General features: G+C 41.6%; 1 long non-coding RNA gene across 14 annotated transcripts in view; it reads right to left on the bottom strand.

Annotated features, from left to right (window-relative positions):
• LOC110408423 overlaps positions 1-12486 on the bottom strand; it is a 317152-nt gene that overhangs the window by 253274 nt on the left and 51392 nt on the right. Inside the window, exon 3 of one of the 14 annotated variants that reach the window (XR_002444334.1) lies at positions 11519-11749. The exons of the other annotated variants lie outside the window; for them this stretch is intronic. This is a non-coding gene — a long non-coding RNA (uncharacterized LOC110408423). The remainder of the gene's footprint in view (positions 1-11518; positions 11750-12486) is intronic. 14 annotated transcript variants of the gene reach the window in all.

Here is a 12486-nt window from a genome sequence, read left to right as displayed (position 1 = left end):
TAATTTCACTTGAAAAAAAATCAGGTGCTTCTCCCTCATAAGAAGTGCAAAAGCATCTCAGAGTCGTAGGGTGCTGAAAAACAAACACAGTATCTACCAAAAAAATGGAACTATTACTTGTCTCTCTGCCTGGCCCCAAAAAACAAAAATAAATATCTTCTGAGATTTCCAATCTAGTTTTACAGTCCCAAAAGACTTGAATCATTAAAATATCATGTAAGCTTTTATTCAGACCAACTACTTTGAAGTCCATCTGTTTACATCGGAGTTGGCCTCAGCTAAAATGCAAGAACAAAACACACACACTGTGTGATACTGAAAGCAGATCCAAGTTTTCTTGATTGGCCCCCTTTCTACCATTTGCTTCGAGTCCATTATCCACAGCCCACTCTCCCCACATGACTTGTCAAGTACTTCTTTATGGCACCCCTTCAATACCACAGCAGGCCTGAAAAATTCACCTCCCATCTCGACAGCAGAGAATTACAAGCAATGCTGTATCCTAGGTCTCCCTTCCACTCCTCTTGCAAACTGGTACACCAATCTGCTTTGCCAGCAAGTGTCCAACAACAAATGGATGCATCTACAAGGAGTTATTCCCCAACTGCATCTGAAGCAACCGATGGCTGAGGGTCCCTGACCCATCCCAGCCTACAGGCATTAGGCCACTCTTCAGTAGAGGCTTGTGGGTTTTTCCTCTTCTTAGCTTAGATGCGCCACAATAAAGAAGCTTGCAGCTGACTCTTCCTCTAATTGCATCGGGTGTGAACTGCAAATGCTGCTTTTTCCAGTAATTTTTCCCTTTTCCCGAGTACAGCTCTCCATGTGTACATACGCACGCACACTTTCAGTAACACATGAACATTTGCCTTTGGAGGATATTTCAAACCTACCCAACCTAAATAAGGAAAACTTTTAAATGTATTTTCTCTCCTCCTTGATGTGGCGAGATTCACAGGCTGTGGAAAAAGAGGCTGGGACAAGACACGGTTGCATCTGGAGCGGGGGAGGCATTCTTTTTTGTGGTCGTCTGATGAATTATCAAAGCTGACTTGTAAGGAGCTTGGGGCCCAGAACTTTAAACAGATAGAGATTTTCCTCTCTCCTTTCCTTTCTGTCTCCAACTGTCCTGGGGATTTGACTGAGTCATGTTACACTCGCTGTGACTTCAGATCACTCGTATCTGGCTTTAATAACGTCTTTATTTTTATTGCTATTATTTTTGGCTGCCTGGGTATTCTTAAGAGCTTTGTTGTTGCGCTCCCAGCAGAGGCAGCAGCACGCGTGGCGATGGGAGCGATGCGAGGACAGGGCCGTGCCAGAGACAGGGATGCCTGCAAGGAGGCTCTGAGCTTCGCCTGGGGCCAGCCTGGAATCCGACGGGAGCCCAGATGGGAATGCCTGGCATTCCCAGCCCTTATGGCTCCTCACCTCAAGCAGATTTCCCCAACAGGGCAGCGCAGGAATCAGCTGGGATGTTTTAACAGATACCAAGGCATTAGGGGTTGCTCCTGGGACTTGGGACATATGTGTCCAAATGGTGCGGCTCTGATTCAAAGCAAAACCAAACCAACCAACCAAGGTCAACCTCAAAGGCTGCAGCTGGCAGGAAATCCCTCAGGGGAGGTCCAGGTGTGAGGCAGGAAAAAGATTCCTGCACTCTTTTTTTTATATATATTAAATATACATATATATATTAAAAAAACATTTTTGGGGTCTGAAGTTACATGAGCATACTCCAACAGAGAAAAGGGAAAAGAGGATTTTCACAGGTCATGTCCCTGCCATCACACCTTTTTGTTTATTTCTGGCAAAAGAGATAGTATATCTCCAACTTATTATGAGTGCAAATACAAAGCCAAACAGCTTTCTGCCCAAGGTGGGAGGCAGAGACGGGGGACAAAGAAGTGGAAACGCCTTTTAGTGGCTACATTTCATCTTTCAAAGGATCATCTTGGAGGCCATCCCAGAAAGACCCTGCTGTGATTCAATAAGTGACTACAGGGATGGAAAGCCCAGACAAAGCACCTAAAGAACTGAGCCAAGAAGGCAACCTACACCATCAGGGATTTATCTTATTCATGTGCAGGGCTAAGAGGAAGACTGCAGAAACATCTCAGCAGCAGCATGCTAGAATATCATGGAGGGCTTTAGAGACTGAGGCTCTGTGCCCATTCCACCACTAGAATATATAAAACATATATGAGCTCTAAACTTCCCTGGGTATTTCACTGTGCAAATCAGTTCTACTGCTAAAATTCTTAGTGCTAGGGATCTCTGTGAACAGGCCTTGGAAGAAACAAAAGTGGCTTTTATCTACAAACATAACTTCATTTCAGCTACTTACCTGAATATTCCACTAGCAATCATAATATCTTTTTTTGTGTCAGCCATGCAAAGCACAAAGCCTCCAACACCTACAGAACATCCCCAGAAGCCAAACTTACATATACTCATATAAAAGAGAAGAGGAAGTTCAAGACAGGAGGGAAAATATACATTTCAAACATCTTATTGTGGAGCAGAAACAGTAAATGCATCTTATGTAGCCATTTCTATACCATATATAATGAAAAGCCAAACTGCAGAAGGGAATATTTTTTCAAAAAAGAAAAATATTGGCTGGAAAGGCAGAAAGTCTAAAAACTCTGAACAAAGATTTTTTTCATTCAAATCAGCAGTGGTTTATGAATGTGAAAACAGATTTGAGTGTCACCAGAACAGTCACTCACGTGGCTGCACAGCCTGTCTGGGTTTGTGTTCACTGAAGGAGACTGAAGAAAGTACCACCTGCGTATTTGCTCATTCCCCTATCAAGCAATTCAGACCCATCCTATTCCCCAAAACCCTCCATTATCTGTACTCCCCTCCCTCCTCAAACCTCGTCTCTGTTCGTCACCTCTCTCGCATCCAACTCCCCCATCAGTCTTCCTAGGATAAATAAATAGTGCATGAAGAGCACAGATGGAGACTCTGCCTAAATACACAGGTGGGGAAGGAGCTGGCAGATTTTTCAGTGGTTCACTCCCCAAACCTATCTGAAAGAGCAGTGCTGAGTTACAACGTGGAGAGAGAGAGTGAGTGAGCGAGCTTTTCCACTCTCTTCCACAAAGCCTGGACAGAATGGGCTGCTCCAGAAATCCAACCTGGCAGGTTTCTTCCCGAATGCCTGAGCCTCCTTCCACCTCCTGTTTAAGTGTTTTGTACCAGATCAAAAGCTCTTTAGAAAGGCTCATTTTGGAAACCAGACACAAGGCATGTTTCTGTTCTCAAGGCACACGAAAGAAGTTTTGCAGAGGGATCACTGAAATCATAAATATGATTTTTCAACTCCACAAGCATGACTTCTCATATTTGTTTTCTTACCTAAGAACCAGCACTTGTGGTAAGCACGAGTGCTAAAAAGCAAGGCAGCACAGAATAAGCACCATGACATTCACCTTAAAGCCAACGCATGCCTGTAAAGGTGGGAGGGAGATGGAGGGTGTCACTCCAAAAAAGAGGCAAGAAAAGCAGAAGTCAAGAAGTTGTGGAGTCTAAAAAGCCATGAAGCTCCAGAAGATAACTATCTGGCGGGACACGGAAGAAATTATGTGATTTAAGAGTGTGTTAGTCAGACAGACAGATAGAAAGAATCTCATTCTGATGCAAACAGCACTTGCTTCCCAATCCCATAGTGCAAATATCAGAGACAACTGCTTTATTAGAAAGAAGAGGAGGCTTCAGAAGACCACGGTACACAGAGGAAGCCCCGATGTTCTCTCAGTTTACTTGGCAACAAACACATTTCAGTAAGGAAGAGCTTCTTGCTTTCCTTTATTCTGTATATGAACCTTTGTACCCACTGAAACTGTACTCTATTTATTTTTAGTTTACAATAAAAACAAACAACCTTGGATGTACATAATCCAAGGCTGAACCAGGTAAATGGTCATGGCCAAAAATTCACTTCCACATATCCTACTAGTCCCTATCTGATTTGCAAAACTTCCTGAGTATCTTTAAAAAAAAAAAAGACAGTAACAAGCAAGGCGATAAACATCTACTTGGCATCAACAGGTTGTAGAGACATGGTTTTGAAAATCAACTGAAACAATGGAAAATTTACATTTTTCTGAACTACTTCCCCTCTCCCTACATGCACCCATGATTTGGTCCAGATTTGGCTTCTATAATAAAGTTACAGAGTTGGCCCATTTATGATGAGGAAAGCTGTACTGATTTCAGACATTTAACAGCTAAACATGGTAAGGGTTTGTCAGCAGTGGAGCTACTTCAGCCAACGCTTCAATTCAGAGTGATTTCAAAACTTCATCAAGCAAAGATCAGCTATTAGGGAACCATCTTCTTGTTGCCTTTGCCAAGATGAGCTACTAATATCATAAGAAAATGCCAAAAATGGATTAAAATGAAGCAGAAATGTTAATCTCAGTATATTTCAAGAGACACGACCTTTTTAAAACATCCAAAATCACTCTATGTCTACATCCTAATACCCACGTAAAGCTGACAATTTCAAGCTTTGTAAGATATTTGAAACATCTTTTAATAATGTGCTCTGTGCTACTGAGCTGTATAAACAGGTATTCAGGCATCAATCGCAAATTCCAGGTAAGGAGACAAATAATTTTTATCACCTTTATACTGCACAGAAAAAAATTTATTTCTTATGATTTACTATTCAGGAGATAGAACTTTTATCCTCACCAAGTCTAACCCACCAGCTCTCAGAGTAAGACAGAAGTCTGATATTTTACAGTGGAAGCCTACACAGTAACAGGTAGGACAAGAAGTATTACCTTATCAGAAGCTAAACTTCTGAATACTGAAAACCAAGGAAGTCAGAAAACAGAAGTACAGACAATGACCCAGAACCAAGCCACGCTCTTGTGGGGTTCTGAACACCAACCCCATTTCCCCTCCATCAAACAACCTCCTACACTATAACTTCAGTTGAAAGCATTAAGATCTTGAGTTTTTCCAGTCCCATATTCTAATTATTGACTCAAGATAAAAATCATTGGTTGAAGTGAGAAAGAAACAAAAGAAACTGTGCCGCAGTGGCCTTCACCGTGGCAGCCAGAAGATTTATTTGGGCAAGGAAGAACACCAGTGAGACAACTTGTACTTCAGTCCTTCGAAGGCAAGGAGAGCACACTGGTCTGTGCAACCTCTGCCTTTGGAGGAATCTTTTTGGGGGGCCATGGTGGGTAACAAATTAAAAAAGGTCTTCATGTCATTAGGATACAGAATATATAATTCCAAAACATTTAATGGGGTCACAACGCATCCTGCCAACATCTACCTAGTGCTTTTTGCTAGCAGCACTCCAATATCCTTCTAGATAGGACACACATGCTGCACTGACTGAGAGTCTATTTACTGAATTAGTAATTACCACATCCTACAGCACCTGAGTTTTCCTTGGAGGCCTCCCAACCAAGTACTGACCATACCATGCCTTGCTTACCTAGTGAAATCTGACATGTTCTTGGCCAGCAGCAGAGCACCGTTGGCTGTGTGTCTAGAAATATTCAACCTGCAGAGAGATCAGTGCCAGAAAAGATTTCTAAATAATTTGGCAATTCCACTTCACCCATTACTGGTTCCTTACAGTGCTCTTATTACGCAAAGAGAAACTACACCCAGCTGGCTGGGTTATTTCTGTGGCAGCTGCACGGGGGAGAAAATTCAGCCTGCCGAGCACAGGGCACTTCTCAAAGTCTGGCTCTCAGTTAACGTATTTGCAGAGGCTCCCATATCAGATATCCTATTTTCAAGCTGCTCTCTGCAGAAAACAAGAGGTATTTAGCTGCCAGAAAAGAAAAAAAATGCAAAAGAAATAAAATTATAATAAAACAGAAGAAAGCCCCCACCCCTGAGGAGCAGCTCAGCAGTGAATGAAAGATTTGCAAGCTGTTTTACATGCTTTTGTTGTCTTCCCTTACTCTGTTGTCATTGGTTGTTTCGTTGTTTGCAAGGCTGAAACAGAGGGGGAAAAGCTGCATGTCAAGTATTGAAATCTGCCTTTGAAGGTCCCTTTTTCAGATGGAGAAAGGAGCTTCAGACAGAGCTTCCGAACCCCACTTCGACCTTCAAAGTTTGACTAATCCTTTGTCAGAGTGGCATTTGCCACTTAAGGCATAAAGCCCTTTTAACACTCGGCTCAGGAGCCTGTTTTCATACCTCCTCTTAAAAGCACAGCCACAGCAGACTTTCATTCACCGGAACAGTGTGGGAAGGGGTTGTTTTGTTTGTGCTTTTCTTTGCCTGCAAGGGGGGCTCGGTTCAGCGTTCTGCTGAAAGACACAACGCTCGGAAAGCAGAAGCTAACGTGCCATGTGCTTTACGGAAACCCAGAGCGTTCTGGGTCTGAGAATCAGGCATTCGGATGAAGGCAAGCAAGTCTATTTGCAGGTGCTTCCCACTGCAGACTTGTCGTCAGGCAATTCGGGTGCTGAAACCCTAGCTGGCACATTGCAGACCTGGTGTAGAGTCTACAACCTTGACATTTTTAGCATCTCACCAACCCAACTACGGAAGCCACGCATTTACACATAATATAAATGAGAATGCAAATGATCCTATTCACAAGGCTCCTTATGCTAGAGGTAGTTGAATAACTTAGAAATGAATGCCACAAAGACAGACAGTGAAATGTCCTGATTATTGAGCGAAACAAGGCAACCAGATAGCTTTTTTTTGCATGTTAAGCATGTGCTAGCCAGAAAAAGCACAGCCCGTTCCTCCCCTATCAGACTGAAATCTATGCAAAAAGTGAGGAAGATTTTTACAAGTGGAGAACAAAAGCAAGGAAGATGTGCTGGATCCCAAAGGATTTCCTTCAGGTCAGGAGTCAAAATGGAGTTCAGGTTTAACAGGAAATTTTTGGTCTGAAAGACAAACCATCGCTATATTTTCGGATGAAAACAACAAACCTGAACCTTCACCCACAGCTGAAACCAAACCTGGACTCTGTCTTTGATGAAGTTTGAAGTGAAGTCTGCGCCATGCACTGTGCAGTAAGGGAGGATGGAAAACCAAACTGGGTACCACTGAAGCTACCATTAGAAAGAGTGGTTAGTTCACTACTGCACGCCCTGTTGCAGCTCCAAGTTGCATCCGTGCTCTTTTGTCATCTTGATTTGCTGCAACCCCATCCATTTACAGAGCTAGTGAAATGAATAAACATCTCTACAGTAGCCTTATCTCTCAAATAAAAATACTAAGGCTGAGAAAAATCCATACCTTTTGATAGAAGATCCATATGAAATCATTTTATACAGTCCAAAAACTGACAGCTTCGCAAGTATCCTCTCTTCCTAACCACCAACCTTGAAGCAGCCATCAAGAGACACTTTACAGAGTGGACAGACAGCGGTTACAGGTGGCAGCCTTAACAAGTAATGACTAAATGGGGCTGCATTGCTAACACCATTAGCTTCTGGAAAAAAAAGCTTTACATCCCTCCACGTCCCTGTAAGCAAAACTTTTTTTCCAAGAGGAAACTCTTTTGCATTCAGTTAAATGCAGCAGAGACCATAACACAACCAACTAATGGCTTCAGTGTTTACAATACTAACAACTTCCAAAAGCTAAGGCAGTAAATGCAGGATTCCATCCCACACCCTGTACTAAAGAAACAAACTGACTGCTGATCTTTCACATCTGCTTGGGAATAGAGGGAAGAACAGGGCAGCAACAGCCTAGTGACTACACGTAAGAGAAGCAGAATTATTATATAAATATCTGTCCATCACCCCCGTGAGCCATTCAAAATTCACCTACTACAAACAAACAATCCAATGGTGAACAGATATTCTGAGTTTCCCATCTGTCTGCAGGAAATATGAGAACTATAATGATGAGTGTTAAAGAAAAAGATTTAGGAAAACTTCTTGTGCTGTCAGAAGTGCAGTACCGGGAATCAATTCTGCAGTTCCTGGAATTCTTCATCTTGCCCAAACTCACAGGTCTTACCAAGCCTTTACCAAGTTTTTCCACAGATCTCCTGGAACACCACCAATCTAGAAAGAAGAAAAGCCCATCGCTTGGATATCATTTGCCAGTTACATTTTGCTAAGTGTTAGCTTTGTAGATACTTCTGTAGCAATAAGCAGGACTAACGCAATGGAAATAGCGTTAAAAAAGGTGGAAGGAAAATACAGCGCTCACCCGGATCAGAAGATTTGGGGCTCGCAGGAAAAGGCTCCCACCAAGGAGGGATCTCCAGGAAGAGACCCTTCCTCAGGGGCAGTCAGCCCTTAAATGAGGCCTAAGAGGGGTGGAGCCAGGCTCCACCCCTTCTGGTTGCACAGGTGAATTGCCTTCACCTGTGCTCCCAGGGCTGACTGGGTCTTTCCTCCAGGTGCTCAATCAGTGGTTCAGGCCATGACTCAGCAGTTCCCATACAACTTCCAAAAAATATTAGATGTTTTGAGATACTGAACAGCAAGGAATTTTATTCTGAATGTATTACCAATCTAAACCAAAGATACAGGATGAATCTTCAATGGCTATTTAATGACATGTCAATAGTAGGTATCTTGGTATTTCCATCTCCCTTGCAACCTGGCACTGAACAACAGTTGCTGCCGTTACCTGGCTGCTGATGGATGCCCTCCAATAAGGATGGGCAGAAGAACAGCCTTCTCATCAGAGCACACAGCAAGGCAAGATCAAAGTATACATTTTTCAACAAATCACTTACAAGACCCTTTGTAATACATCAGAGACAGATAAATTATGTATAGATAGATCTTGTGAAGCTTATTTTGTGAAAGGCCTTAACGACAGGGCAGAATTAAACCAATCTTAATTAAATTCTTAGAAAAAAAACAGAAGTTTTCGTGGCAACTTTTAAAAGGGTTTCCAAAACTTCTGTAACAAAAACAGTTCTATAACAAGCAAATGAACATTATGAACGACCCTAAGTTTAGAATTAATCCTTTTTTTTCCTCAATGTCATCTTACGTTTCTTTTTCAGATTATAAAAAAATTAAGCTGGCATTTAAGCTCTACAGACCTAAAAATAGCAATCTAACACCCCATTAAAATTATTACAAGAACAAGTAACATTTGATACTCTGACAGTGGTTTTCCAAAGTACATCTCAGTAATGCCACTGCAGTGTCTGATGTTTTTGAATGGCTGCTCTGTGATTCTGCTTTGTGGCTAATTGGTCTTAGCTGTCCAGCTGATGCTGTTTGCTTACTTGCGGTCATAAACTCAGAAGTCTGAGGCTCAGAGAGCAAGTGTTTATAAATGTAAGACTATAAACTTCAGAGTCTAACAAGAATAAGTGTGGCCAAGAGGATCACTTCTCTTTAGTCTATACTCCTTCTGTGATGTCAGTGAACTGGAAGCATTACTGGATTCAAGTATCAGCTTCTAAAGCCCTCCACTAGGTCACACCTTTCCATCAGATGTCCTAAGGCTCATCCTTCAATTCATGAATACAGGCATCTGAATCCCACGCAGCAGAGCTGCAATTCATTAGCTCTGAATTCCCACTGATGTGCTGACATCAAGTCTCACCTTTCAGTCCATTTATTTTCTGCACTCCCTGTTTTGTTTCACAAGGCTGAAGTATCTCATCAGAAGACAGGTTGAAAAGATGTATGTATGGGTAAATGTGCATGAGTATATATGCTCAACTTAAACATATATAGTTCTGGTCTACTCTAAGGATGTGCCTCGCTGTTCACCTGTCCATTACAGACTTGTGAGAACACTTTCAAACCAGGCTGGTATAGATGTCTATCTATATCTATACACGTGTACAGCAGAAGGTAACAAATCGACACATGTGCAAGAGCAGTGATATTGCAGGAAAAGGTTATTCTTCATACTGTGAAAGGAAAATGCAACAATAATTTCTGGAGTGACACACAAGTGTGCCTGCATATGCCAATATAAATGCAATTGAACGCAGGTATATGGATACCTCTTAGAACATATGAACAGTAAAAAACAAGAAAAGGAAAGCATCTGTGCCTATAGCATTCCTTCACTATCTTTCTTTCACCCTTTTGACATGGAAAATCTGGCTAAAGTGACACTGAAACTCTGTGACCTTTGTGTTTCTGAGGCACACGATGAGGTCTGGAAGCAAGAAGACTGAACCTACAGAAGTTTTACTAGCAACATTACTCCATAAATGATGTCAAGAAAAAAAGTACAGAAAAAGCCCAATTTCTCTCTCACTTTTACCCTCTCAGTCTAAGAAAGATCTGTGAGCAATTGCTAATAATGCAAAGTAGTATTACATAAACATCACAGAAGTAAGAAACAAGATAAACGTAAGGGCAGAGAGAATCCAAACCGCTCAAGCAGTTTTGGTGCACTGCTGCAACAGGTGAATCTAACCTAAGGCTTCACAGTAACTTTGAAAATCTCAGCCAAAAAGATAGGATAATTTATTTTATTTTAAACCATCATGAATATGTTTACTGATCAATGAAATCTAATCTTCCAAGCCCTCTTACGTAGACAATCATATTATGAAGACATCCAGGTATGAGGCAGACAAAGTAAGTATAGAGTAATTCAACCAACTGCAGACTATAGAAACAGTGTGAAGAGAGGTTGAGCCAAGAAAAGTTCATAACAGGAAGAGACTTGGGGCATCTCTAAAAATGAGAATGCACTCCAGCTCACGATGGGCACTTAGAACCAGGTAGAAAAAAAAACTCTTAGTAGAAACATTTCACAGTCTTGTGTATTCATCTGGAAAAACTGGACTGAAACTTCATACAAATGCAAACCAGGAGGCCTGACTTAACTCAGCCAGCATGTTAACATAGTACCATTTGCAGTAAACTGGCACTTGGTTTTAATTCTGCAATGTATAATGGGGTCCCACAATAAGCCACAATACTCCCCTTTAACAAAAATGCCACATTTCTCAGTTCTGCACAGACATACAGAAGAAGCAGATCATAACAGAACTGTGGTTTGAACAATCCTGCAGAATGAAGCAGCCAAAGGAAAGGGGACAGTTGAAGTGCTAGTGCTCATCCTTCAAATTTAGGGTCTTGCATTTGTTTCATGTTGAGTAGCATGGTTTGAAGTAAATTCAGTGGCTTCAATTTCACTCCTGCAGGGATTTACCCACCTCATCAGAACAAGTACAGTTGGTTTCTTTCAATTCAGCAGTGGAATAGCAAGTACTGCTGGTCTCACTGGTTGCTAAGGACTGACATGGCAGCTGTAAGGTGGTCCTTGTTTGGGATACTCCCAGGATGGTGTTTCCTGTTTCAAAGAAGCTGCACTAACTGAGCTGTAGGATCAGTCAAACCTGGAATAGCAGGGATGCTGCAAAGCATCACTATTTGTAAGAAAGAACTACTAGTGAGCAGATAAGTGAAAGAGTAGCACACAAGCTCTGGAGGTTACACGTACTTTCACTACAGAGTGGATGGTTGAGGTAAGAATTTGGAAGCAAGTATTAAAGGTTAAGAAAAAGAAGCAAATAATGGTAGGGTTGAGAAAGATACCTGAAGAATTGCAGCCATACCTAGTTGGCGTTTTGAGGGCCCAAGCCCATCTCTAATGAAACAGATGGAAACTTTCTATACAGCAGGTCCTTCAGGCTCCTCTGCAGTAAGGAAATTACAGTAGGTGATCACCAGCAGGCACGCAGGTGCTAGGCCAGCAATGCCCCTGCTCCAACCCAGTAAAGCCAGGTGAGAGGGTCCCCTCAGGGCAACCTCACAGGGAACCTCTGTGAATCCTGAATTCTCACTCCCTGGAACAAAACAGTTTGCAGGGCATCATTTAGTATCACGGAGAATCACAACTGAAAATTCCATTTCCTTTCAGGGAGTGCATAAAATTCTCAAAGCAACTCATCAATTCCCAGGCAGAGGAAAAACTATTTTAACTTTGCATTTAGAAACTGTGCATGATTTGAATGTGAAGAAATGACCAGGAATTCTTTTGCCTGTAGCACATTTAGTTTCCCCCATACAGACATAAATGATGCTCATCAATAGAAATGTGATATTTCTGAATATAAAAAAAAACATAAACTGCGCTTACTAGGTCTCCTCTAGTTCCCATTTAATTTCTTTTGTCTAATGTAAACTCACTGGGCTATGACTAACAGCTAACATATAATTTCTAATTGTATGGCATTATGTTATGTTAGTACAAAAACATTATCAGAGCCAAGACAGACAGAAGCATATAGTTCAGTCTTACTGGGAGCAGACAGGAATGGAAAAATACCATCAGCATCATTTGTCAAGGAAGCAGATTAAAATTCAGCTCTAATGGGAAAAAAAATATCCCCGCATTTCACTTTCCTACTTTTTAAATGACAGAACTGTTGTATAAACAAACCAAAATATGTTCACCTTTACAAGGGCTTATGGAAAAATGAACTGGATGATATAGGAGATTACTATTTTATTCTTTGGAAGATGATCTGTACATTCCTACAGAAACAGCCTCAAGCTTTACGAAGATATAAAGCCTGTAGCT

This window comes from Numida meleagris, chromosome 19, assembly GCF_002078875.1.
Source record: "Numida meleagris isolate 19003 breed g44 Domestic line chromosome 19, NumMel1.0, whole genome shotgun sequence".
Taxonomy (NCBI): domain Eukaryota; kingdom Metazoa; phylum Chordata; class Aves; order Galliformes; family Numididae; genus Numida; species Numida meleagris.
The sequence above is the reverse complement of the archived record's forward strand: the minus strand, read 5'-3'. Positions and strand labels throughout refer to the sequence as shown.